The sequence below is a fragment of the Meleagris gallopavo genome, chromosome 1, assembly GCF_905368555.1.
Source record: "Meleagris gallopavo chromosome 1, MGAL_WU_HG_1.1, whole genome shotgun sequence".
NCBI classification, from domain to species: domain Eukaryota; kingdom Metazoa; phylum Chordata; class Aves; order Galliformes; family Phasianidae; genus Meleagris; species Meleagris gallopavo.
Genome location: NC_139404.1, coordinates 84,906,720 through 84,933,228, shown reverse-complemented (window position 1 = coordinate 84,933,228; position 26,509 = coordinate 84,906,720). Strand labels below are relative to the sequence as shown.

Genomic DNA, 26,509 nt, shown 5'->3' with positions numbered 1-26,509 from the left:
GATCAGTAATTCACACATGATGCATGCCGAAAGGCTTAAAATATGCAGATATGCAAGGAGGGGCATGATCAGAAGGAGGCAATGGTACAAGAGTGCTTTTAGGGCAATGGGAAAATGGTGACCTTGTATAGGAATGGCTATTTCTTTCTGAAAAGCAAGGGATTTTTTGACCTTAAATTCCTGACAAGAGTAATTCTGACTCCCTTTTCCTTACAAAGAATGGGGGAGAAACAACCAAATAAAACTGACATACAACCATGGGTCTCTTTGACAAACACCTTGCTTATTTTGTTTGCACATAAGCTGATAACATGCCAAGTCCAGCAGGGATAACATGCCAAGCTGAGAGATGTACTGATCTGGGAAGGATAGAGCAGGGGAGGTAAGCGTGGAATGTTCGGAGAAGGAAACAGCAAGTCTACCTCCATGAAATGTGAGAGATGGGAATGGCAGCTCTAAATAGTTGTATTGAGAACCAGTTTCAATTCAAAAGCATGCACTCCCCTGTTTTTATGAGACACCTACACAGTGGTTTGAAATGAGGCCTGATAAAGGAGGCCAGGACTTTAGGAACTCAGTCTGAATGCAAGAGATAAAGCCTCCTGATGGGAAGGAGCCAAAACTGAATAATAAGAGCTTAAGGAAACCGACAGAGAAGCAAAATACTGTTTGAAAGTAACTTTACAAGAAATAATAACTATTTAATGATTGAATCAATTAAATTAAGATTATTAAGTAAAAATAATGTAGCACAAAGACAAAGAAGAGTTATGTATCTTATGCAGTTTTTAAAAACAAGGGAAAAGATTCTTCACACTAAAAATGCTAACCTCTAAGATGTTAGGAAAAATTAACTATTAGCTGAACAGTTAGAAATAAATATTGCTTGAGTTTCAGATAATAACTTGCAAAGATATCAGGTTCTCATTGCTCCTGAGGATAGGAAATTTGGCACGGACCTGAGTTCAATGCTGAAAGAACAGAACCTTAGAGCAGAATCTTTTGTTATGAGCCAGTCACATAAAAAAACATACACACTGCTCTAAATGGATGCTATCAAATATTCAGCCAAATTAAGCTGAGGTTACATGATCACTCATACCTTTTGGCCTCCTATTGCTGTTAGAGAAGAAGGGTTCAGTACTTCTGCCACTCCTTGTCAGAACACACAAGCTTTCTGTTTCTTTAATTATGCTTTATCTGTTACAAATTCTAACCTGTGTTAGGATAAAAAAGATTTCAGAATACAAATCAAAGGAAGCAGTCATAGCTGAGAGCTCAAGCACAACAGGAGCCACAGAGCTGAAGTCTGTGAATGCAAAATTTGACATGGTGCCAAGGACATAGAATTATAGAATGGCTATGGTTGGAAGGGACCTTAAATATCATCCAGTTCCAACACCCTCCTATAGGCAAGGTTGCTAACCATCAGCTCAGGCTGCCCAGGGCCCCATCCAGGCTGGCCTTGATTGTCTCCAGGGATGGGGCATCCACAGCTTCTCAGGGCAGCCTGTGCCAGCGCCTCACCACTCTCTAAGTAAATAATTTATGCCTATTCTAACTTAAATCTCCTCTCTTTTGTCTCCTGTCCTTTTGCTATCAGATGTGTGAGGCACTTGGCTTTTCTGAGAGGTACTTGATTCTGGAGCGGATGCATTCTGTGCCAAAGCAAGGAATCCCCTCAGAGGATGAGATGAGTCCCTGTTAGGGAGCAGCTGCAGGGCACCATTAGCCCTCCTCATGATGGCAGCACACTGACCCAGTGGGGGCAGTGCCAAGAGCAGTAGGGCCACCCCAGGCATGCACGGGCAGCCCCTCAGGAGCATGGCAAACAGGAAGGGCACAGTGTGGGCAGTTAGCGCTGACAGTTTGTGCAGGGCATTCAAGCAGGGGGCAAGCAGGGTGTACTGCTCTTCTCATCTGAGTCTGTGAAGTCACCAGGCTGGGAAGTGTTCAGCAGTCTGAGAAACTGATGCTCACTACCTGTCTGCACAGGCAGACAGACAGTCCTGTCTTGGGCCCAGCCAGGGGAGGAAGATAAGCAGACTTCCCACCTGATGTGTGGGGTGAGGGAAGCTGAACCCTCATCTCTGCTTGGGGCAAAAGGAGAAGCCCCCACCTTGCTCCTGAACTCCCACTAGCCAAGAGATTTCAAGCCGTGATGTGGGAGAGAGAAGATGGTATGGATAGCATCTTGGTACTGGAAAGGGGTGATCACATCAAAAAGGTCCAACTGACAACCTGAGTCATGACCCTTGCCACTAAAAAAAAATGTGAAAGGTTTTAATAATTGAAGACTCTTTGCTGAGAGGCATTGAGGTGCTCACCTGCCACCTGAATAACTTCTCTAGAGAGGTTTTCTGCCTGCTGGGGGCATGCATTTGGGACATCAAGAAGAAGATACTGCATATAATAAAGCTGAAGGACTACTATCCCCTCCTATCTTACTTTGTGACCAGAAAATTAAAAAATATCTAAAAAGACTTTATGTCTCTGGGGAAGATGTTGAAGGGATCGGGAGCGGAGGTTGTGTTCTCCTCAGTCCTCCCAGTTGGAGACTGGGATACGGGCAGAAGGAGAAGAACAGATCAGTTTAATGACTGGCTGCATGGGTAGTGTCACACTGAAGGCTATGGGTTCTGTGATCTAGGACACACCTTCAGCAAACCAGGAATGTTGATGAGCGATAGGAAACAAGTGACCGGGAGGGACAAGAATTTACTAGGCAGCAAGCTGGTGGGTCTCATGACTTGAACTTTAAACTAGGGGGCTTGGGGAAGGGGGTGTACTGCTGAACGACAGAGAGCCAGGGAAAACTGTCTCTAGGAAGCAGCAGGGGGAAGCCTCAGATTTGTCCCAGATTTGTGGGAGGGCTCTTCTAGGAAGGTAATGTGGCCCAAAGTCCAGCTGAATTAGCTCTATACCAATGCACTCAGCATGGGAAATAAGCAGAAGTTGGAAACCATAGTGCACTTGGAAAACTATGATCTTACTTCTCTCACAGAAGCATAGTGGGATGATTTGCATAACTGGAATACCACCACTGAGGGCTATAAGCTTTTTAGAAGAGATAGGTAAGGTAGGAGGGGATGAGGGAATCGCTTTCTATGTAAAAAAAAGTGGATAGACTGCAAAGAATTCCCTCTGAGTAACAGTAAGGAATGGATTGAGAGCCTGTGAGTTAAGATTAGAGATGGGACCAATAAAGGACAGCTGGTGGTTGGGATCTACTACAGGCTGCCTGATCTAGTGAAGTCTGTTGACGAGGCCTTCTTGCTTCAGTTCCAGGAAGTGTCATGCTTGCATCTCATCCTGATGGGGGAAAACAACACAGCAAGGCTGCAAGTGATGTAGGAGATTCCTTGAGTCCCTCAGTGATAACTTTCTGGTTTACCCCATCAGGCCACAGTGAGGGCTCTTCAGTGCCTTTGGTTCTCCAGACTAAACAAGCCCAGCTCCCTCAACTTCTCTTCATCAGAGAGGTACTCCAGCCCTCTGATTATCTTCATGATCCTCTTCTGGGCACTCCAACAGCTCCACATGCTTCTTGTGCTGGAGTCCTCAGACTTGGACGCAGAACTCCAGAGGAGGCCTCACAAAGGCAATATGGAGGGAGACAATCCCATCTCTCATTCTGCAGGTCTCTCCTCTTTTGATGCAGCCTAGGATACAATTTGTCTTCTGGACTGCAAGAGCACACTGCTGGCTCATCTCCAGCTTTTTGTCCACCAAGTCCTCAGTAGAGCTGCTCTCAAGTTCTTCTCCGAGTCTGTGCACATGTCTGGGATTTCCCCAACTCAAGTACAACATCTTGTTTAACTTTATTAGGTTCACGTGGGCCCCCTTTTCTAGCCTGTCCAGATCCCTCAAGAGACATGTCTCTGGAGAGTAAATCTACTGAGATTTACTAGGCAAAGCATGTCAGGATAAGGAAATCCCCTGAGATGAAAAATGCTGGCAGGTAAGACAACAGTCAGGGAGTGATATGTTTACTTGCAGAGGTCTTGCTCTTCTCTTTGCAGGTACATATGGCTGTTGTTGTAGATGGTACAGGTCTAGGTGGATATTGCTCTGGATTATCACTCTCAGTGATTGTATTTTCCTTTGCTTTGTTTTCCCTTGATTTCCCTTTCTGCCCTAACTTAGACTAAGATGGCTAAATAGAGGAAGAATAACTTGTGAAGTACAACCTGTAGGCATTTAATGACATGCTGGAAGGACTTGGCATTACTACATCCATTCTGTCACTCTGCATCTAAACTTTATTTGGATTAGAAACTGTCATTTTTATTCAGCATTGGCACAGCACCCAGTATACCAGAGCATTGCTCTGTGTCCAGAACAGCTGTGGACTGCTATGAGAGCTGCATGTGGCTACTGGGAAGTATGGAAAGGAGGAGTGGCTGGCCTGTCTCTGCCTCTGGGGGAGGCCTGGGTGTATGGAGAGTGTCTAACAATAGCCATCAAGCTTGGGTAACTCCACTGGCTCTCTTTGTGTCATTCACAGCACTTCGCAGCCACTTTGCCATGTGAGTGGGTTAAGATTACACATCCAGAAAATTAAAGCACCTCTCTGGAAGAGAGGGAGGCTCAATCTGGGAAAATGAATCTGGAAAAATGGAAATAAATGCATTCAACTGGAAGAGACACATCACCATCTGGAACAGGTTGCTCAGAGAGGTTGTGGATGCTCCCACCCTGGAGGCATTCAAGGTCCGGCTGGTTGGGGCTTTAAGCAACCTATTCTAGTGGGAGGTGCCCCTGCCTACAGGGGTTGGAACTAGATGATCTTTCCAATCTAAACCATTCTATGATTCTATGTTTCTATGAAAGGTACACATGAAGATATGTCTGCCTGTGAATAATAAGAAAACTCAGTATACATCAGACAGGAAAGGATTTAGACTTGAGCTGAGATGCACCTCCTCACACGGATTTGTCCTCTCACGTGCAGTCTCTGCCTGCCCACATGCAGCAGCTTAGTAGGTGGAATGTGCTTTCATTTCATAGGCAGAAAGAAGCTTTTAATCAACAGCAACCTCACACTTTAAGTCTGGAATCCGTGTACATGTGCATATGTGTGGGTGCTCATTGGCACAGTACTTCATTTACACTGATTGTTTTCATGCAATGAACTGCATATGTGTTGCACCTTGCGTCACCTCTTTAAATCTGAACTTTTTTATCCTTACAGACTCTGTACTATTGTGTAGTCTATTTGGATGTAATTTTTCAGTTGTACATCTCACAGATGTTTGGTCAGTAAACAAAAATGATCAGTTTCATGTGTCTAATATAGGATTATAAATCAAAGGACAACATGGCTGGAGATCCCCCTTGCCATACGTCACCTGGGAATAAGATGAACCTTTCAGATTCCTGAGGTCTTTAGCACATGGATTACTTTCCACCACAGACGAATTTTAGGTCACTGGGCTTATTTCAGTGGCAGCTAAAACATGGATTTGAACACAGATTTAAAAGTAATCTGAGAGTAATCCACTGGGCTACTTGTTGAGCTGTCTCCACCTGCTTCTACTATTTCAGTGTTGCATTTTTGGACTGTGACTACATACACATTTTCCTTTATATTTGTATTGTTTATTTATGCACTGTGCTTCTATTTTAGCGTTTTTTGAGGTGCAAATGCTTGCAGGCTTCCTCTGAAATTATTTGATCATATACATTTGCGGAATGCTTTACCGTCATCTGGTGCTTACTTTTTTAACATGCACTTTAGACAACACTGTGATTTGTTTGAACATTAAGTTCAGTCATGGATGGAAGCCAGCATGCTGCTTTCACATCATAGATCTGCACTCAATTGTGTAACATTTGGATCAGAAACATTTAGGATTAAATACATTTTCTAAATGTTTTGAGAAAGCTTTTCTCAACAGAAGCTCTGCTGCAGTCGTCACACTTTCAGGTAACTGATCTCTATGTTCACTGCCTCTGAACAGCAGGACTTAGAAGACTTCAGACAGTAGGTGACTTGATTAGATAATCTTGTTTCTTTCTTTGTTTTCTTTCACCTCCTGTATTTTATTACATTTGAAAATTAAAACAAACTCTGCCAATAGCAAATTTGCTTCTGTTTCCTTTTGTTTGCACTAAGATTTATATATTTGCATAACATTGCCTTCTTACACTGAAATCAAGCCTGCTTTAGTGTCACTGCAGTCTAAGTAAGGAATAACCTACTGCAATTTCAAACAATAAAGGCTGATTGAAGTGTCAATGATTTCAGCTGTGTTTTGTATTACAGAGTTGAACATACTTGTTTTCCATTTAAGCAAAACAATCCCAAGGAATAAAGATGACAGGATAAAGGGCAGTAGTCAAAGATGTGAGATCTTCAGTGAAGCTTACTGCAATAAAAAGAACCTCATGGTTGTACTTAACTTTATTTATTTATTTATTTTAATTTTAAATTGAAATTAATGATATTCTGATACAAATAAACTTATTTACAACATTGCATTCTGTTCCCCAGTTGTTCCTACACACAAGGAACACGCGCAAGTGTACAAAGAAAGATGCTCTGGAAAATTAAAAGAACCCAGATTACAATAAGTCCATCACATTTCAGTTTCAGAGTATATAAACAGCACACCCATTTATCTTATCTGAAGTAGTGAAATTGCAGCTTTCTCTGAGAGCAGACTCTTTTCCTTGAGAAAATATGATGCTTCTAGATACAAACAAAAACAAAAAACCTACAAAAATGTAAATTGAAATACACAGCAGAAATTCTGAGAATGTGTCATAAAAGTCAATCAAATTTCTTGACAAATGCATATTAAAAATGAAAACTTTTCATGGCACAGTTAATATTTATGCAAGCCAGTATGAAGTGATAACTCCACAATTATTTGAGGACTAACATCATTCATCAGTTTAGCTCATGAGGTATTCTGCAATGCAAGAATACCTTCCTTTAAAGAGAAAGATGTCTTTACCTGAAAGCACAGTGTTTTCAGAAATAGCTCATTTTCATTGAGCTGATGAGTAGTTTGAAAGCTAGTTGTCTAAGGGCTGTGTCCAAACACAATGGCTCAGCCAAAGCTTTCAAGACCTATGATTTTTTGGTTTTGGACGGAAGCTTAGAAAGCCTCAATTATACCTCAGATTTCAATGCCCCTAACTTTCTCCTTAGGTTATGCTGGAGCCTTTCCAGAACATTCTTCAATCTTTCAGAATGCCAAGATAACACAAGTAAAGAGAGCTAAACATTTCATTTTATAATTGATAATTCCAAACTGAGATATTTGGGGTTTCCTCCTCAATTAGAAATTGCATATTTTAATTTTTATTCCAAACAAAAAATGAACCTTTCAAATATTTCAGAATTTCCTAAAAAAAAATAGGAATACAGAATTCGGAGACATTCTAATCACCATTCTGTAAAGTTTCTTTCTTCTTTTCTTCCTTTTATTTTTATTTTCCCTAGAAATGCTTTTAAAACATTTGAAATGTTCTTATTTGTGCTGATTAGTCTGGAAATTCAGACCAAGCACATGATTTTACATGTTTTTAGATGTCATTTAATAGGCTTCATTTTTATTTTTATTTTTAATTATCCAATAAGGAGGCAGAAACAGCAGGATGTGATTTAGATGCCTGTATCATCTCAAAAATATTAGCAAGTGATGACTAATCAAAATCAGCAATGCATGGATTGATACTTCTTTCCATAAATTATTTTCATTTATATATTTTACTAGCAAAATGTGAGACATAAGTTACCAGAAATAATTATCAACTTCCTGCTTGGGAAACTAATGGAAACTGATCAACTATGAACATGGATCTTTGTGCAGAGCACTACAAATTTCGAACAACTGAAGACAGGCCTTCCAGCAGGTACTCTACAAGTCCTAAGCACACAAATCTGAACAGTAAGACAGAGACATTATGGGTTCGCTTCTCTTTCTCAAAAGTGTGAACAACAGGTAGGCGTAGTGTATGAGACTAAATGGACAATATTTCTCTCTGTTGCTGCTATCAAGAGGTTGAAAATAAACTAGACAAAACCCCATCAGCTATACCCTGTCACAGAGGTTTCACTAACATGAGAGATCTAGTGGTGTTCCTGAATGCCCTTGCTGACAGCTAGGGCCAGTGGAATATTCCTGTAACACCAGTCTTGTGCAATCAACACAAAGAATGAACTACAAAGGTGTTATGGTTGGTCTTTGAGTTTCTCCTGTCGAAAACTAAATGTATATGCTAAAATGAACAATTGCGTTGGATAATCTCTCCCATCAGTCAAGAAGACTTACCCATTCTACTTGTTAACCAGCGTACATTACTTCTTTTCCTTGCTCTTTGTTACTTTTCATTGATTTCTTCTCTAGAGTGCACTTAAAAACTGTGACTAAAACATGAAGTCCTGATTCCTACTAATGTTTAGACTCTGGGGAAAAAATAAAGAGAGAGGTGCATGAAAGCAAGGAGATTCTTTTTGATCCTTTGAAATACACTTATAGTAATTCCTTTATTTATGTGATTTAATCAATTTAAAAACTGTTGCTAGACCCAATAGAACTTTAAGAAGGCAATATCTAGGAAGTCTTTGAAGATAAATGTTGTTGCAGAATGTCCTGTCTGATCTATTTCAATTAAATGCCCTAGCCACAAAGGGGCAAAGCATCTTGGAATGATGCTGCAGGTTGTGCAGAGAGAGACTCTTTAAAATCCCTACTGCTGGAGCCTGTTTTGGAAAGCATTAAGAAGTTATGAACACTCTGAAAATCAATTTACTAAAAACTATTGTTAGACAGGCAGTCAAAACCTATGACCTCCAAAATCACTTATCTAAAATGTGCACTAATTGTTGTCTTCAGATTGTACTCATTAAAAGTCATTGTGTTGCAAAGACTGAACAAATAAAGTCAGTTTATACTGAGTTATAGCTTCATTTCTCATTGGTGCATTGAGATTTAGAATGTGAAGAAGTTATCTATGCATTTAGCAATCTGTGACCATGAAAAGTTATCACTCCTTTCTAAAAATATATCTAAATCCCAGAATTACTTAGCTTATTTTGCATAATAGGGAAAGTTTGATAATCAGAGTTCAAAATTTCACAGGTTTTGTAACAGACTTCATGTTTGTACTTTATTTAAAGAATTCTGTAGTTTTACTGAATTTGGTGGGATTGCTGATATGTATAAAATTAAATATATCCTGAAAATGAGCTGGGACTGGATTTCTTTACCTTAACATATTTTGCCCAAAATAAATTCCCAGAGAGATCTGCAAATGTGCACAAACAGGGTTCAGTGATAACTTTTATAATCTGTCTCTTCACACTGAATTGTGTGAGGAAAAGAAAACGCAAGTAATGTACTTGAGATGAACATCTGAGTGACACTGAGAATTGTCATAACTATACTTGACATTTGTTTCCTTTGGAGTAGAAATGGAAAAATGCAGGACCTCCAGCTGGGGCAAGCAGTCCCTACCAGTTCTGGCAATGGAGTGTTTCATTCTGTTGCCTTTAACAGAGCCATATGAAACAGAGCCCATCTCTGATCACAGACAAAAGCTTTCTAATCTGCTACATTTGATGCTGCACCTAATATTACAGAGACCTGTTTCTAACTTGTATGTCTAAGTCCTTAATGAAATAACAACTGATTGTCTAAAATGCCCTGGAAGTGTAAAAAGATGTAAGTCTTTAGCACATATTATCAGAACTGTTACTTCTCCTTTCCAGAAAGTTTTCATTCCAAAGCAACAGCTGAGAAAGATGAACCCAGATCAAATTAATAAATCCAGTTGACTTCACCTGGATCCCAGACTGGAGCACTTACAGAAAAAAGGCAGCCTGATAGCTTCAAACATCAACAGCTGTGACCTTTTTTGTAACCTCTGAGGGAAACTGATATGTAGAAAAGCTTTAAAAGGCAATTATAGGAGGTCTATTAAGAACCACATACAATACGAGTAACTTTTTCCTGGTAAATGAGTAGGGCAGAGCCTCTTTAAGGACCATACCTTTCAATTTTAGCGTCGCTGCTAACAAAGAAGATGATGGAGAACAAATTCTAAGCAAGACCTGCAGCCTCTCCTTTTTCAATACAGAAATTTTCTACAAAAGCTTTCTCTACACAATACATCCAAAGGCAGCCCTGAAAATCCTCAACTACACGAGAATACAGATAAGAACCAAGCATGCCAGTTAAAATCCACCGTCACAATGGGAAAACAGTACAAATACCTATGCTTTTATGCAATAATTGCAATACATTATTTCTAGTAATAGGGTTATGTATGTGAAGCAAATACTGATTGAGGGTGCCAGCAGATCACGTTCATAACAAGGTACAGAATGCAAATGCTCTGTGAAAAACCTATAATTGATTCAATACCCAATTGTATGCATATTGGTATCTAGGTTGCCTGAGTAACCTTAACACTAAATACAATACAGAAAGTAGTTTATTATCACAAGTCTCCCAAATATATTACCCCATTCATATATATATATATTTTGAGACTCAAACTTAAACATTGCTGTCCAAAATGTCTATTGTGACTTGAAACAAGGAACAGACATTCCTGGAGACTCTAGGAGAGTCTGAGAGCTTAGCAGAGTAGGAAGACACGTAGCATATGTTTCCCTTCACTGCTCTTCCTTTGTTTCAGTTCCCTTGGGAGCTTGTGGCAACAGAGATTTCTGGCATGACCTGAGCAGATGCAAGGACCTGAGGGGAAGAAATTTGCATGCAGTTGTATTTACTGACTACAGCATTTGGGTTGGAAGTGCTGACTGCTCTTCCACTGGACTTCTTTTCATGAGCAACCCATGGGTTAACTGAGAGTGACTTGGCCAGCTGATGCAGTGATACCTCTAGTAATCAGGTGATTACTTTCTGGTAATCAGGTCGAAATCTGAACCTGCTGTTTATTTGGCAGGCACAGTTTTGGCTGGGTTCTGCCCTCATCATATCAAACTCCCCTTGGAGCCAAATGAAATGCTGATGTGGTCTTGCAAGAAAAGTTCAGCTTGAAGGTGTGACCTTGGTAGAGCAAGATCACCGCTAACACCTGAAGCTAGTCCTGAGAAGAAAACGCAGTTCCCAAGACCCTTACTGTGAAAAGCAAAATGATACTCACTTAGGGCTTAGGCTACCAATAGATATGGAGTCCTTTAAAATCAAATGTTTGACCTGAAGCAGCTAAACCTTCTTTACACTCTGCACCTAATACCTTCTACTGCAGCAATGCTGTTCAGTGCAATCAGTATTCTGGGGCACAGACTCTTTCCTTTCTTAATGCAAAGCCTTACTTGCACTTCTTTCTATAGGCTGCATGCTAATGAGGACAGTTTGCAACCTTTGCTGTCAGCGAGGAGTCCCGGGGTAACACTCCCTGATTCCTGGTTGGTGGGAAGCACTGCAAACGACACCTTCTAATTGGGGAAAAAAAGCCAAACGATATCTTGTCGACATGCAGTTAAAACAAGTTACCTTAACAAAACCGATGTTTCGTATTTCGTGTGAAGATGACATTCCTCAGGGATCCTTTCTGCTGGTCTTTAAAAAATACTCAATGCAGTTGTCAGCTTTGCTGTACTTCCAAATCTGGAGGTTAAGAAGCTGAAGTAGAACACGTATGTACGGAGAGCACGCAGAGGTGAGATGTGCAATAGTGGCATACAACAGAGCACGGTCTTTTAAGAGATGGGCCTACTGTTATTCAGATTACCGCATCACTGAGATGTAGCAGGGGAAATGAAGTTCCCCTGAACACCAACAATCCAAAGATTTAACTTTTTCTGAGATCGATATCTATATAAGCAACCAGCCTGAGCAGAGGCAGAGAGACACAGAGATGTCCAGCGTCCTCTGCAAGGTGACATACAATGTCAGGAAAGAGCTGGGGACACAAATCAATTCCTTTAAGAAAACCTTTCTGATACAGCCAAAGGAGTACACTGTAGGCGTTCATGGTGCTGTGAACATTTATACTTAGCTAAGTGCACATTCTTTGCAAAAGTTGGCCAAGAAACTGTTAATATTTTCAGAGAAAAATACTGACAGAAGCTTATGCCCACCCAAGACTTAACCTTTTTTTTTTTTTCCTGGTTTTAGTGAACAATAAAATTAAACATCAATTTCATAGTTCTGAAAATAAATCATTTTCTAAGCTAGCTGAAAAGTTTTCATAAGATGATGCTTCTTTTTTATGTTGTTGATGGAAAAAGGAAAATTTCAGACACCATTTTGAACAGAAATAAATCATGAAGCATGTATTTTGTCTGAAAGTGTATAGTCAGTTCTCCTCATCATGAATGGCAGCAAAGATCTATGTATGAATGCTCATTGATATTGGATACTCCCCTCCTGATTTCGTCTTTCATTCTGAAAGTAGAGCACGGTCTGCTTGCAGCAGTCAAGACCTCATCCAACGTGCTGTAATCTCAAATATTCATTCTTTCTTCATACATTTTTCTCCTTAGAAATGCTGAAGCTTCAGGCTATATTGATGTGAAACATAACTTAATATGGACCAGGGAGAAATATCCAGCATTCAGCTGCTTTTTCAAGTATGTCCAGTTGTGGCCTCCAGTTTAAAGCTTGTTACTTGATTTGAAAGACTGTTACATCTCATGAATCTTAGATATTTAGCTTCTGGCTGCTTTCATAGTTTAAATGCTGTCATTTCACCTTATGCACATAGAAATACTTTTCCTATCTAAGCCAAAGTGATCCATCCACCTCTCTCACATGTTCCTATAACAGCTTCTGGGGTACAGTAGCACAGGATTTCTTCTGTGAGAGCAATTTGCTCTACCATTATATTGTCTGCGATGTATGCAGCTGTATTATTTTACCATGTTGGTCTTGGAAGGAGCTGGAAAGCAATTGGTTTCCAGCCTAAGCTTTACTTCTTCCTAGCCCACTGTGCTCTCCAAGGGAATCTCTGCAGGATTCTGTTAAAGAAGAAAAGGTAGATGAAGTTGTGTTCAGAGCTAGGGCAGACACAATATTACACCAAATCAATGGTTACATCCTACTCTGCTTTTTACTCGTTTCTTCTGTCAGCTCACATAGATGATGAACACACCTCATCCTATGTCCACATCAGCTGCCCTCAACTCCCACTGCCTGGCCCCACATTTCCCTCACTGCAGGGAACTAGTGCATTTACCATGACCACAAAGATACTTCAAAGGAAAACACAGGCAATTCTTGATACATGGATGATGAACACATGCTGGACTGAAAAAACACTTCCTGCAGAGGGGTACAGCATCACGTAAGTGGTGCTAACTCAAGGCTCTGGCATCCCAGACACATTCTCTTAGATGCACCACCAGCAGCCATGCCCTCTTCAGGCTGAGCTTGAGGCTCCCTGGTAACAGTTGTAAATGGGAAGAGTCACAGGAGGCAAAGGCCACATAGCCTTGTTCCAAGAAATGAGTGCAGAGCTGCTCTGTAAATGGAGTTGGCACATATGTGAGATGCTCATCGCTTGTAAATACTGGTGGGAGTGAAATGTGCAGAGTTCATGGGGAATTTCTATGGAGCCCCACGCAGTTACAGAGGCATTCTTCCTTAAATTTAAGGCAGCTAATTAGAATAATATATGTGCCACTTCAGCCTGATACCTAATGATCCTGCTGTGTAGAGAGGAAAAAAAAAACCTTGCTTGAGAGAAAAAATGTCATTATTTTCCCAAGGAAAATACAACTCTGAAACTTAGCATATACTTTTTCAGAGATGTTGCAGTCATCTGTCTTGGATCTCATCTACACTACTGTGTGCGCATTTTGTTGTTTGGCATGTCACCTTGTTGCTAAGTGTGAAGCCAGAAAATAAGTAGGCAGACCACTTCCTGCCTCAAGGACGATGTGGGAGAGGAGGGTCTGAAACATAATGTTGTAGAGACCAAAAGTTAAAAAATAAGAAAGATCTAGCCATGATTCCCTTCCTTTACTTTATTTCATTTTTTCTCTTTTAGTAATTCATTTTCACTTGTTCCTAACTGCTGGTGATTTCTGCCTCTGCTAACCTTAAAGAATCCTAAAGCAGAGAAACAATTTTCTCATTTATTCATGCTACTCCATCCCCTCTAGAAAAGAAGGAATTATCTCAAAGACCACTTTTTGTGTCACTGTAAAAACATGCCCTGTGCAAAAGTGAGTGAGGGCAGGAGGACACGTCTGGAGCCCTTCCAGCACTTAAAACAATCCTATTTTGTTTTATCATACCACAAAGAGAGTACTAGCCTTGAAACCACCACCTCCACTGGGAGTAGTGTCCCAAGAGACATTCATCAAGGACTGTCAGAAAAGCACCATCCTTCGGCCCCACTGGAGTATGACTAAATGTGGTTGTGGTAGTGTGTTTTTTCTTTTGTTTTCTTTGCCTCTCTCTAAGGCATTAATTTTTAAAAGCTGCTCTAATGAAAGCTTTAAACAAAAGGCCTAACATGAAGGAAAAGTAGTCAAAATGTTCATGAAAAATAAAAAATGAAAGACATCTTTGTTTTGTTCAGAATTTTCACTGAATTCTTCATTCCTACAGGTTCACCTGCATCTATATTTGTTTGTAGGGTTAGGGGGCAGAAGTCTATATTTTGATTTTTTTTATTAGAAAAAAAAAGATAGAAATAAGATTCTGATCATTCCTTACACACACGTGAGGTTTATAAGTGAAAAGAAATGTATTGGAAAACAAAGGCTGAAAACAGCAGTGCACCCTGTTCATATCACAAACCCTATATATGCAGCTACAGCATAGGGCAGCAAATTACACAGTGAAAAATTAGTCAGCGAGTATATGATTGCCTGCCTGGGGATGCATAAAGAAACCACAAAACAGAAAGGTCTTGAACAAAGCCACTTGCAAAAGCCAGACTCAAAGACAGAAGACCTGGTTTAGAAGAAAGAGGTAGACTAAAATACAGTAATATAATACAGAGGAGATCTCTCAAACAGACAGAGTCCTTTCACACCTATGGACAACCTCCTAACTCTGAAGTCTGACTCTGATCTGAAAAACCTCGTTTTATTATACTTTTTGAGAAAGTTTCTTCCCACTCTTCAGTTTCCAGATGAACCTTCTGCAATGACATACAGTAATTTCTCAGTAATAATGAAATTTGAAATGTTAACAGACAGAAAGCTTTCGTTGCACAAAAAACAACCCTCATTTTCTGAGGGCACATCAAGACAGTTTCATGCCAAATTCTCACTCAGGCTAGGAAACAAAGGGCACAGCTTGTTCTGACTTGGGCCTCCTGTGCACTGAGAAGCCTGCTGGGCCAGGCTGCCCCAGCTGTGAACATGGTGGACCAGGTGCTTTTGGCTGCAGGCTCCCATCCATCAGGTGCCAGGCTGTGGATCTCCAGTTGCCTTGTGTCACTCCCCAGAAAAGGAAAGAGATGGGGGGACCCACTGAGGGCCTGCAAGGCCAAGGGAGGCTTCTGTGTCAGAGTATGAAGTGACAACAATCCTTAATGGCCTCCTCTCTACTCCACATTTTGCTCTGATAGATGAAGTAATTAAATGCCAATATAGGCAACCCTGAAATCTTCGCAGGCCTGGTTATCAAAGGATTGTGCACAAGTCTGCAAACTTCTCCATGACATCCTGCAGGAGGTCTCAGAAACCACCTTGAAGCTGAAGGAGTAGCTGTATCTTCCCAGGACATGCCTTGGGGCTGCAGCTTCACAGCAAGGACAGCTGGTCAGCGTTGATTACTGCTTTGTGTGCACAAGGCAGGGGCACCACACCACCACCATACTAACTAACTGAAATTTGCATGGTCCTGCTTAGCTCCAGGATCCTTCCCCCACCTCCTCTCAGCCTGACCACCTCCTTGCTCTGGAGTAATGTTGGCAGCAGGATTCGTTGCCCACCTGTCTGGGAGACCTTTGCATCTTCTGCACAACTTCACCTCACCATGAAGCTTACAGCATGCAGTGGGTTAAAAATAGAACACTTGGAGGTAGACACAGCAATTCCTCCATCTTCCTCTGCTACAGCCTGTTTTGGTTCCTCATCTTCCTCTCCTGTATTGTTATAACAGTAGCCTGTCACATGCCTTCTGTTTTGTTTTGTTTTAGTAGGGAGAGAAGTTTCACTGCAGTTTAGGTTAAGAAAATTGCTGTTATTTCTCAATACTGTATCCTTTCCCTATTCACACAGAGCAGGAAGATTCTGTAGCAACTTCTAATCAAACTTTAATTAAACAGTGATTAAAAAAAAAACTTTTAATTTTTTTTTTTTTAATTTATAAAAGACAGAAGTGTTTCTAACCAAGAAAAAAGAACCAAAGCGTCCTAAGAAACTATGCTCCCTTCCTACGAACAAACTGCAATCACACCCAGTAGCATAGCTCACTTCAGACAAGTGCTGTGCTTCAGCAGATTGCCCTTTGAGAGTCTGATGCAGGACCCAGCACGATGAGTTACTGCTCTCCAATTAGGGACTTCAGACACCTCCTGAATAATGTAGCTATTAACAAAAGCAGTGATTCTAAAGTTGGTAATATTCAGTCACCACTCAGCTTGCCCCACAATGTTCCACAAGGTATGGCGAATCATGTAGTCTTATGACCTTTATCCCAAGTAATTAGAGCTCATGTTTATGTCAGTAGGGCCTGTCCCAGGGATCTGAAGGTCTATTTCTTCCCAGCAATGGAAATCTCTAGGTAAATCAGTGCTGTCTGGGGGAATAAAAAACTCTTAACTCACCTGTTTGCTGTGTATGAGACATTGTTAAGCTCTGTAAATTAACAGGGGTAAATTCTCTTTACCTGAATTAATTCTCAGCTCTACTAATAGGTTAAATAATTTAACAAGGTCCTAAGTCTGCATGACAGCCTTAATTTAGTGCTTAGCTCTCTTTGTGTGCTGAAGTAGTTTCGAGGTCAGTTGAATTAAATCAACGCTAGCCTAAAGACAGAGTTAAGCTGTGCAAATAGTTCCCTGAATCAGGAAGCACATAACCAGCAGATAACTCAGTTAGGTTTCAACTTTTGTAGGTGTAATTTCTTTTGTCTTCTGGGGTTTGGAGCAAGCTTTGGAAAGAAAATTCCACATTCTAGCAATGTTAATGACTTATGTGCAGGCACAATTAGAAAAAGTACTATTTGCTGAGTTGGGCTCTGGGATTGAGCTTGCCTAAATCAAAGCTTGGGCATTTAGTTAGCCAGCTATTATACATGCTATCACACTGCTCTTTCAATTTCTCCCCCTTTTTTCAGAATACATTATTTTTAAGGGACAGTTAAAGTTTCTCAGCTTTGCTGTTTCTCTTTTACATTCAGCTTTATACTGTCATAGGTTATCAGCTAATCTCACTTTCCTTGTGAGCAGCCTACCCTACCATTTAAGTTAAAATGGTTTTCAGAATAAGTCAGTCCTGTAAGATGTTATGACATTTTGTGAAACAACATAATGCAATGTGACTGATGCAGATGGATATACCCCATAAAGCTGAGAGATTTAGACATGTAGTTTTACCCCCAAAATCACTCCATAAAGCAGTTTTGTTTAAAATATCACTTTGAAACCCTATTTAAACTCCTTGGAATAGATAACAAATTTATTTAAACTTTTATATAAAAAGCTTTTTACCTGAATGCTTAGAGTTTTTCTATGTGCAAAGCTTTTTCAGCTCAGAGCAGAGGGAAAAATATAAAATATATTTAAAAGCATCTAGCTAATGTTTCTTTCTTTACTCTCACTCCTGAAGAAAAAATGCTTTAGTGGGATCAATAGCTATAAATCATTAGAAATGATTTGAGGTTTTATTTCATCTACTTTTATTATTATGTCCATGCCATCTGCTGTACATATTGAGCTTATTACACTAATTCACTTTGCAAGCTGCAACCTCTGAGTGAGAGATGTCAGAGGGCAATTGATTAGGGGATATTTGTTCTGTTACACCTTTTCCTTTAATTTCTCTCTATAAGGATTTCAGGTTGAGCAAGTGAGCTGACATAATCATGGGGCCTCAGGTCTGGAGATAAATGAGATGTGTGACTTTGTGCATTCATAAACATCAGAACATCTTTTAACCTGGCAGTGATGGAAGGGATAGTCAGTGTCAGCTGTGTGTTAATACAAAGCTGAAGGCACAAAGTTGTTTCTTTGCTTAAAAGCTGAAAGAGAATGAACGTCCGGCATATAAATGATAGCTTAAACTAGGAATCTACTTCCTATACACCTTTTATTATCTGCATTCAAAATAGTGCTGTGTGATAGCAGTAGGACAGAGGAAAAAAGAAAAAAAAAAAAAAAGCAGAACAAGGAGAAACTCAGAAAGTCCTCTGTAAGTGATATCACTTATATACCAAGTGTTGGGACTGCATCCAGTATGTGAAACTCAACCACAAATGAAGAACTGTTTCGCTTCTACAGTTTTCAGCCCTACGGCCTGAAACTCCTGTCTCCCACATTTGCACTAAACACACATTAAGGGTTATAGGTGCTTGAAAAAATATCCATCACCTTGTCTCCATCAGTTTGAGACAGTGTCAAGAAGAAGAAGCGAACAAGACATGTCATAAATATTAGAGACTGGCATGGTAACCTTAGAGCAATCAGTCCAAGTATGACAGTAGCCTGAATATTTAATAACTAAGGCAACTTTACAACAGCAACCTGAGTTTCATCCCACTTTGACCTGTTTATAATTAACTTCTACATCATGTCTGAGGTCCTGTCAATATATATAGAGTTGAGTAACATTTACACACCTGAGAAGTTCCAATGAGCTCAGACAAAAACCATGAAAAATCATATCTAGTGGATACTGCTGCTGGATCCTAAATGTAGACAGCCATGCATGAATACATAAGTCTAAGAACCTCTCAAAAGGTCAGGACAGTATTTTAGCAAAGGTTTCTCACTGGGGCTCCTGGACCACCCAGTCAGAACTCTTTCCTAGTACAGTGCCCACTATTTCTCAAAGAAAACAGCCTGGGCTAAAAGAAAAAAAAAAAAAAAAAAGAGAAATCTCACTAAGCACCGTCACAGGCTTTCCAGAGAATCTGTGAGCCTCCTCCTTGGAGGTCATCAAACAAGCTGCCTGGACATGGTCCCAGGCAACCTGCTCCTGGTGGCTCTGCTTCAACAGGGGTTAGACCAAATGGCCTCCAGACATCCATTTCAGCCTCAACTGTTCTGTGATTCAGTGATGTTTGAAGATTTGGAATTATACAACATGCTATGAGTTGCACAGTTGCACTCATGTACAACTCAAGGCTGGCTTGTGACCCCACCTAAATTCCAGCTATTACAGACTTCAAAAGCAAGTCTAGTCACTGGTAAATTAGGTGCTCTCTTACATTGTTTCCATTGTACCAGCAGTGTGCCCAGGATTGCCATTTTTAGCTTGAAAGTAGACTGAACAATTTCCATTTATTTGGGTAAACAAGCTCTCAGATGATCTTCATTTTGTATAAGATTTTATATTAGCCCTTTAAACACTGATTCAGATGATTCTCAAGCACATAATTTAAATTGAAGGTAAATGGCACGCCACAGAAGTCTGTCTCAAACTTATTATCAGTGATAACCTCTGAGAGACAGACTGTTGTCTGAGAACTTTACTCCTATAATACCTCAAAATATCTTCAAATTGCAATTAGTATATTTTTCTTCAGTTCATGAATTTTTAAATGGTAAAATGTCAGATCTTACATGACTTGACCCCCAACTATCTGGTTGTGTCATATTGTGCATCTAGTTTCCTCAGTGGGCAGGCTCCTCTTTGCCCTGTTATTAGGTACTTTACAACTTCACTACTAATTGCACAAACTGAATCATTTATGACAGAAATCAGGGCAACAATGGAAACAAAAAGATTGCAGTAAAGCGTTGCAACTGACGTACTGATGGATGCTGAATAGAAGTGCCAGCTGTGTCTTATCAAAAGAGACAACTGAAAAAGAAAATCCCAACAAGGACTTTGTGCATTCAATGGTGTTTTGGTGTCTGTAGGAAGAAAACAGCAGAAAGGATTACTGAAAGCCTCTCTTCGCAGCAGGTCGCACCACCACCCTGTGATGAGGTGTGGATTGCCATTTCACTGTTACTGCTACAGTGTTTTTTATGATGCAGGATTTGCTATTGCATTAAGAACAGAAAGTGACTTTCTCTCTCTTTGACAGAGCTTCAGCTAGTTGAGCTGTACCCATGTCTCTCCAGCACGTTTTCTCTGCAACTTACTGAACTTCCAGCACTGAATAAGCAGTGTTAAGAGCACAGCAACAGAGCCAGTAGCCTGACTGCTGGGTAACACTTTCCATAGAGAGTAAATAAGCTCCTTTGTACAACGCAGTCTCAGGAGAACTCTTCTCCAATTGGCACAGACTGTGAAACACACCCCTTCCTTGCAACACTGGGAGAAAAAGTAATACCCTTCTCCTCTCGTCTCTCCTGCAGCAATCTAATATATTCTCACTGGCATAGCCAAAGCCAGTGGCTAACAGCAGCTGGTGGTACAGCTGGAGCCACAAGGAAAGCTCAGGAAAGCAGTATGTGCAGGACCTGTGCAGAGATGATGATGAATGCAGGGCACGTAGGAAGCAAGCCATTTACATTTTGGCAGTCTCCACAAAGTAGGTCCCAAAAAGTCATCTTCTTCTGTTGGGAAATATTGACTTGTGCAGCGTTACCACTGCAGTGTTTCCTGCTACCTGTCCAGCACGCCCATGCAGAGCAGTCAGCTTTTGTTGAGCCTCCTGGACTGATGTATGGTACTGCAATTATGTTCACCTTGACTAACACAGCTAAATCCTTCTTGGGATCTAAAACCTTGATCTAAAGCTTCATTCCACAGGTAAACTCCCAGAGCTAAAGGGGACTACATAGGGCAGAAGCAAATATTAAAAGGCCCCACCCCAGAGGTTTCAGTAATTTAATAAGGATAAATAAAGCATAGAGAAAATGATTATCAGGAGCATCTAAGCAGATTAGCACCTCACATACTGAAAGCATTACAGAGTCTAAATATTGCAGCATGAACATCTTGCTTGTCTGTGAGCACGAGCAATACTGCAAACCACGTAGGAGTTGCATTTTAGATGGCTGAGATGCACAGTTAGCTTAAAGAGCCACAGTCATTATTTTTAGACACGGATGATTAATTTGCTTTACCAAGACTCAAATGTAACATAATGTATATAATATAATTAGAAGGCTATGTCTCTATTAATACTGTAGGCAAAATGCAGAGATAGGTTTATGAGAAACAGTGGGAGTCTGATAGTTATTTATACCTTCATTCTGTCTTTGAGCATGTGGACTTCAACCTGGAAAGTTGAGCACTTGAGAGCCATGTGCATTAATCAGTGCGTTACTGATTTGCCTTCAGATTCCACACTTGAACATGTTTTGCCATATTTACATTACTAGCCTAAGAGTCGGACAGGACACGACCATATGCTGAGAAGGTCAAAAAAGAGGACAAAAATGCAGAAATTTGGTACCACATCTGGAAAGATAATGAAAAGGAGACTTTCTTCTATATGAATTTACTTTCTCTCAGATGTATGGCATGCCAGGAGCCCAAGAAGTGTGATGCAAAGGAAGTTGCCCCGCTTCATTTTCATCCAGGGAAAAATAAGAGTGCCATACAGTGGAGAGGTCATCCTAACACCTTCAGCACTCTTCTTTTAAGATCACAAGGCTAAATTCTCAACTTGCCTAGAGTTACCATCACACAGAACAAATATGCATTTCTTTCTCTGCAGACTAATAGCTAAATGTTGTCAGATCCATATTACCAGTACAAATTTTGGCCCATCTCTCTGCACATATGCATTGGGTAGAAATAGTCATATTAAAAAAAAAAAAAAAAAAGAAAAGAAAAAAATTTAAAAAAAAAAAAAAGAAAAAAAAATCCACCACCAATAAAAATCCAGTACCCAAGAAACTAAAAACCCACTGGAAAATAGCCAAGGAATCAGTGTAGTGCTGCACACTTAATAGAGAGCCTGTTCACAGTTCTCATTAATAAATTGCATTATTCTTGATTTATTCCTTAAAGAGTTCAATGTTCTTAGTTTGTTTCTCATTCACCAAAGGGCAAGCAGGAAGCAATCATACTATAAGGGGTCAAAGCATGTCAGCCTGCCTATGGATATGTTAAATAGGAACTAAAAGTACAAGGATAGAAGATGCCAGATCTGGAAAACATCCTATGAACAGATGAAGCCAATCAGCCAGAAAGACTTAAGCACTGTCTAATTGAAGTAACCATTTAATATATTGAATACAGCTGAGGTTTCCTATGCTAGCCATGCAAATGACACTAATGCATCTCTACTTAAAGCCCAAGCTTCATTTTATTTTATTTTTTCCTGAAACAATGCTGGTGAACTGATTAGTTAGTGAATGATTATAAAGAAATACATAAAGTAATCTAATTATAGTAATACATGTGCTGTAGCAGAGGGGTGATTTATGTCAAGACTAATTCTTAATGTTGTATGTTTCACTGTAACTGATGATTTAACAAATAAATAGTACAAACAAGCAGAAGTGGTGGAAAGATTCATTTAGTTAGCAATAAACTTGGGAATACATGAACATTCTTATTCTGGAAGGATTTCCCAAAGTAGAAATAGGGTACCTCAATCTCCATGATCCATTGAATCCTCAAGACCTTTCTGTACCCAAATCTAGAAATATCTGGTATCATGATAAAGTTTTGAATACTTGGCACAGATATATTTACATCCTGCACCATTTCAGCTACAGTAGAGCTCCAGAGAGCCAAGATTTTGTTTGTTGCGTATTCATTTATCATTCTTTAAAAAACGTGGCCATTTGCCAATAGGAACTGAAATGAAATCACCACCTTCTCACAGGCAATCCAACAATCCTCCAGTTGCAATGACATTCACTTACTAATGGGTTAGTTCAGTTTTAATCCGCTGTCTAGAGATGAATAGCATTAATTATTGTAATTGGTAGTGACAGTAATGGGTGCAGCATTTCTAGGGCTAATTTACTCTACTTTTGTGAGGTATCATGCTAATGTGGCTATTCTGCTTCAGTACTCAAGATAACTAAAGCTAGCTCAAATGTCTTTCTACTGTACAACAATTTGCAGAGCCTCTAAATCTTAAGATTTGCAGTGTGTACAATGGTATGGTGTTGCTGCACTTAGGCTATTAAATGGACCTGAATGTACTGAAGCATCCTGAAAGAAATTATGTGAACTCATCCAACACTGGCATAACGTATACAAAATGTTTTGTTCGGTGTGGCAGTTGAGTTGGGAAAAAATATTGCCTTAATTAAATAATAATAAAGAACCCACTTACAAAAGGTGAAGATAGGAACCAGATTAAAGTAGGTCATTTTGAAAAATTATTTTGTACTTTATAGATTCAGAGCAGCTATTTGACCCGAGTTTTTTACCTCTCAAGTGAGTCTCTCAACTGCTAAGTTATTAGTGCATGCTGAAGTAGGCCTCCCTCAGGCTCATCTGCTCAAACTGTTCCACTTTGAACAGCACGCTTAAATATTTGGTGAACAAATAAAAATGATTCTGTAGTTGGTGGTCAGGATGCTCTCCTAGAATATAAATATAATTATATATATTTATATTATATATATATTATTTGGATAAATATAATTATTTATCCAAAATGGAATAACAACAACAGGTGGTACTTAAAACAGTGATCCATTCTCAACCTTTTGAATAGACAGTAAAACTGAATGTTGGGACACATTATCAGGAAAAGGATTAAAATGCCCTCAGACAGAGATGCAGTAATCCATGTCCACATCCTGACAGGTAAATATCCTAAATAGAGGTCTACTGAATAAAACCGTGACTTGATAAGTTTAAAGAAATGCTGAAATCTGAAGAGGTAGAAGTTTTTTTGGAAGTATCACTGGTAGTTGAAAAATTAGTAGAGCACGGATGAGACCAAATTAGTCTCTAGTTGAAAGAGTTCAATAAAAGCACATTAAGAAATTGTATCTCTATATATGTTTGTCTATATATAGATACACACAATATATATATACATACATGATATACACATATAGGCAATTAGAAACTTGTAGGCACCAAGAGCAAAGAAAGGGAGATAAAAGAATTCCAGCTATTTTTTCCTAGTAGTATCTGTTATCTCAAATATTAGAATGAAGAAAGGTTGAGGGAACAGGGCTTGTTTAGCTTGGAAAAGAGAAGGCTAAGGGGGGACCTCATTGTGGCCTTCCAATATTTGGAAGGAGCATATAAACAGGAGGGAGAATGACTGCTTATGATTGTGTATAGGACAAAGGGGAATGGTTTTAAACTGAGACAGGGGAGGTTTAGGCTAGATATTAGAAGGATGTTTTTCACACAGTGGGTGGTGAAGCACTGGAACAGGTTGCCCAAGGAGGCTGTGGATGCCCCATCCCTGAAGGCATTCAAGGCCAGGCTGGATGTGGCTCTGGGCAGCCTGGTCTGGTGGTTGGTGACCCTGCACATAGCAGGGGGGTTGAAACTAGATGGTCATTGTGGTCCTTTTCAACCCAGGCCATTCTATGATTCTATGATTCTATGATTCTATGTTTAGAATGAGATCCGATTTACTAAAATAGAATTTAAGTCTGTTATTACAAGTTACATTAAATAGGGCTATGTTTTCATATACAGACTGGAAAGAAAAAATACAAGATTGTGAAACAAATGATCAAAAATAATAAAAAGAAAAAATTACAGTCAATCTGTGTGGTTCCAAAAAGGCTTTTATGAAAATTAATCAGTATCCAAATTACATTAAATTCTTCTTTATCTGTTTTTCAAACCTCTTTTTTACTGCTTTTTTTTTCCCTAAACTTCAATTTAATAAAATTTGATAACATTAAAAATAGAATCCTATTTAAAGTTATATATATTCACACAGAGAGTAAGTTAAATTTCAGACTTGTGCAGAATATATGAAAGGCGGCACAGATTTTAGCAGAGCCATATATGCCTAAAACCTGAAGAATAATGCAATTCATAATGAAGAAAAAGTGTACGCTGCCTAAGAAGTGCACAGGATGAGATTCTGAGTAGACAGAGCGGTTAAACCTAAAAGCAGCTCCATTGACTGTGATTGAACCTAGGAGGAGCTCCACTGACCTACTAGTTGACTCAGAAGAGAGAGAATGGAAAGTGACCGTTTGGGCTACCAAGTCCAGCTCCCAGCTTGCAAAGGCCCTGATACCATATTAATATGCTTGCTGGAAGGAATTAAGCTCACGCTAGTCCCTTCCTCCTGTTCCAGAGCCTCCTCCCTATGATGCTCAGAAATCTTCCTCTCACATGCAGCCAAAATTTATTCATGGCCTGCTTAGACTCATTTGTTCCTGTGCCAACATTGTCCTTTGGCTTAAATTGCTCTCCTCCCTCCCTGGTGTTTATCCTCCCGATGTATTTATAGATAGCAATCAGATCCCCACTCAGCTTTCATTTTGCTAGGCAAAACAAGCCAAACTTTTCCCAGTCTCCTCTCATAAGACAGCCACTCTATTCCCCTGTTATCCTTACAGTCCTCCTCCACACCTGCTCCTGCTTATGTTGCCAGTTGTTAGCTTATGCCAGAAAACTGAGACATCCTCTTGAAGCATCCATAAGTCTATGGGTCCCAATGAGATGCATCCCAGTTTCCTGAGGGAACTGGCTGATGCAGTTGCCAAGCCATTCTTGATATCTGAGAAGTCATGGTGGTCAGGTGAAGCTGGCTGGAAAAAAGGCAACATCACACTTATTTTTAAGAAGGGTGTAAAGAATGATCCAGGGAACTACCAACCTGACAGCCTCATCTCTGTGCAGGGCAGTATCATGGAGCAGACCTCCTGGCAACTATGCTAAGACACATGTAAGAGAGGGAAGTGATATGGGATAACCAAGCTTCACCGAGGGCAGGTCCTGCCTAACCAACCTTGTGACTTTTTATGACGGCAGTGGACAAAGGAAGAGCCACTAAAGTAATCTCTCTGGACTTCAGTAAGGCCTTTGAAATGGTCTCCTATAACATCCTTCTCTTGAATTCGGAAAGATATGTATGGATTTTGTGGGTGAACTGTTCAGTGGACGAGGAACTGGCTTCAAGATTGTACCCAGAGAGTAATCAATGGCTCACTGTTCGTATGGAGTTCAGTGACAAGTGGTGTCCCTCAGGGGTCAGTACTGGGACTGGTACTCTTTAACATCTTTATCAGTAATATCAACATTGGGATTAAGAGCATCCTCAGCAAGTTTACAGATGACACCACTCTGCATGGTGTGGTCGACACACTCGAGGGACAGGATGTCATCCAGAGAGAACTAGATAGGCTCAAACAGTGGGCCCAGGTGAACCTATGAGATTAAACACATAGAAGTGGAAGGTCTTTCACCTAGGTAGCAGCAATCCCCACTACCAATACAAGCTGGGGTTATGTAAGGATGGAGCACAGCCCTGCTGGAAAGGACCTAGGGGTACTGGTGGATGGCAAGCTGGAAATGAGCCAGCAGTGTGCCCTCATAGCTCAGAAA

At 40.1% G+C, this 26,509-nt stretch overlaps 1 protein-coding gene across 17 annotated transcripts in view; it reads right to left on the bottom strand.

Annotated features, from left to right (window-relative positions):
* Positions 1–26,509, bottom strand: part of LOC116217322 (uncharacterized) — a 672,500-nt gene that overhangs the window by 84,559 nt on the left and 561,432 nt on the right. For 14 of the 17 annotated variants that reach the window (XR_014887144.1, XR_014887154.1, XR_014887171.1 and 11 more), the window contains one exon: positions 6,392–12,946. The exons of 1 other annotated variant lie outside the window; for it this stretch is intronic. The gene's annotated coding sequence lies outside the window, so the exon portion shown is untranslated. Of the gene's footprint in view, positions 1–6,391; positions 25,714–26,509 lie in introns of those variants that run through there. 2 more of the 17 variants (XR_014887145.1, XR_014887193.1) reach the window with 2 other exon arrangements.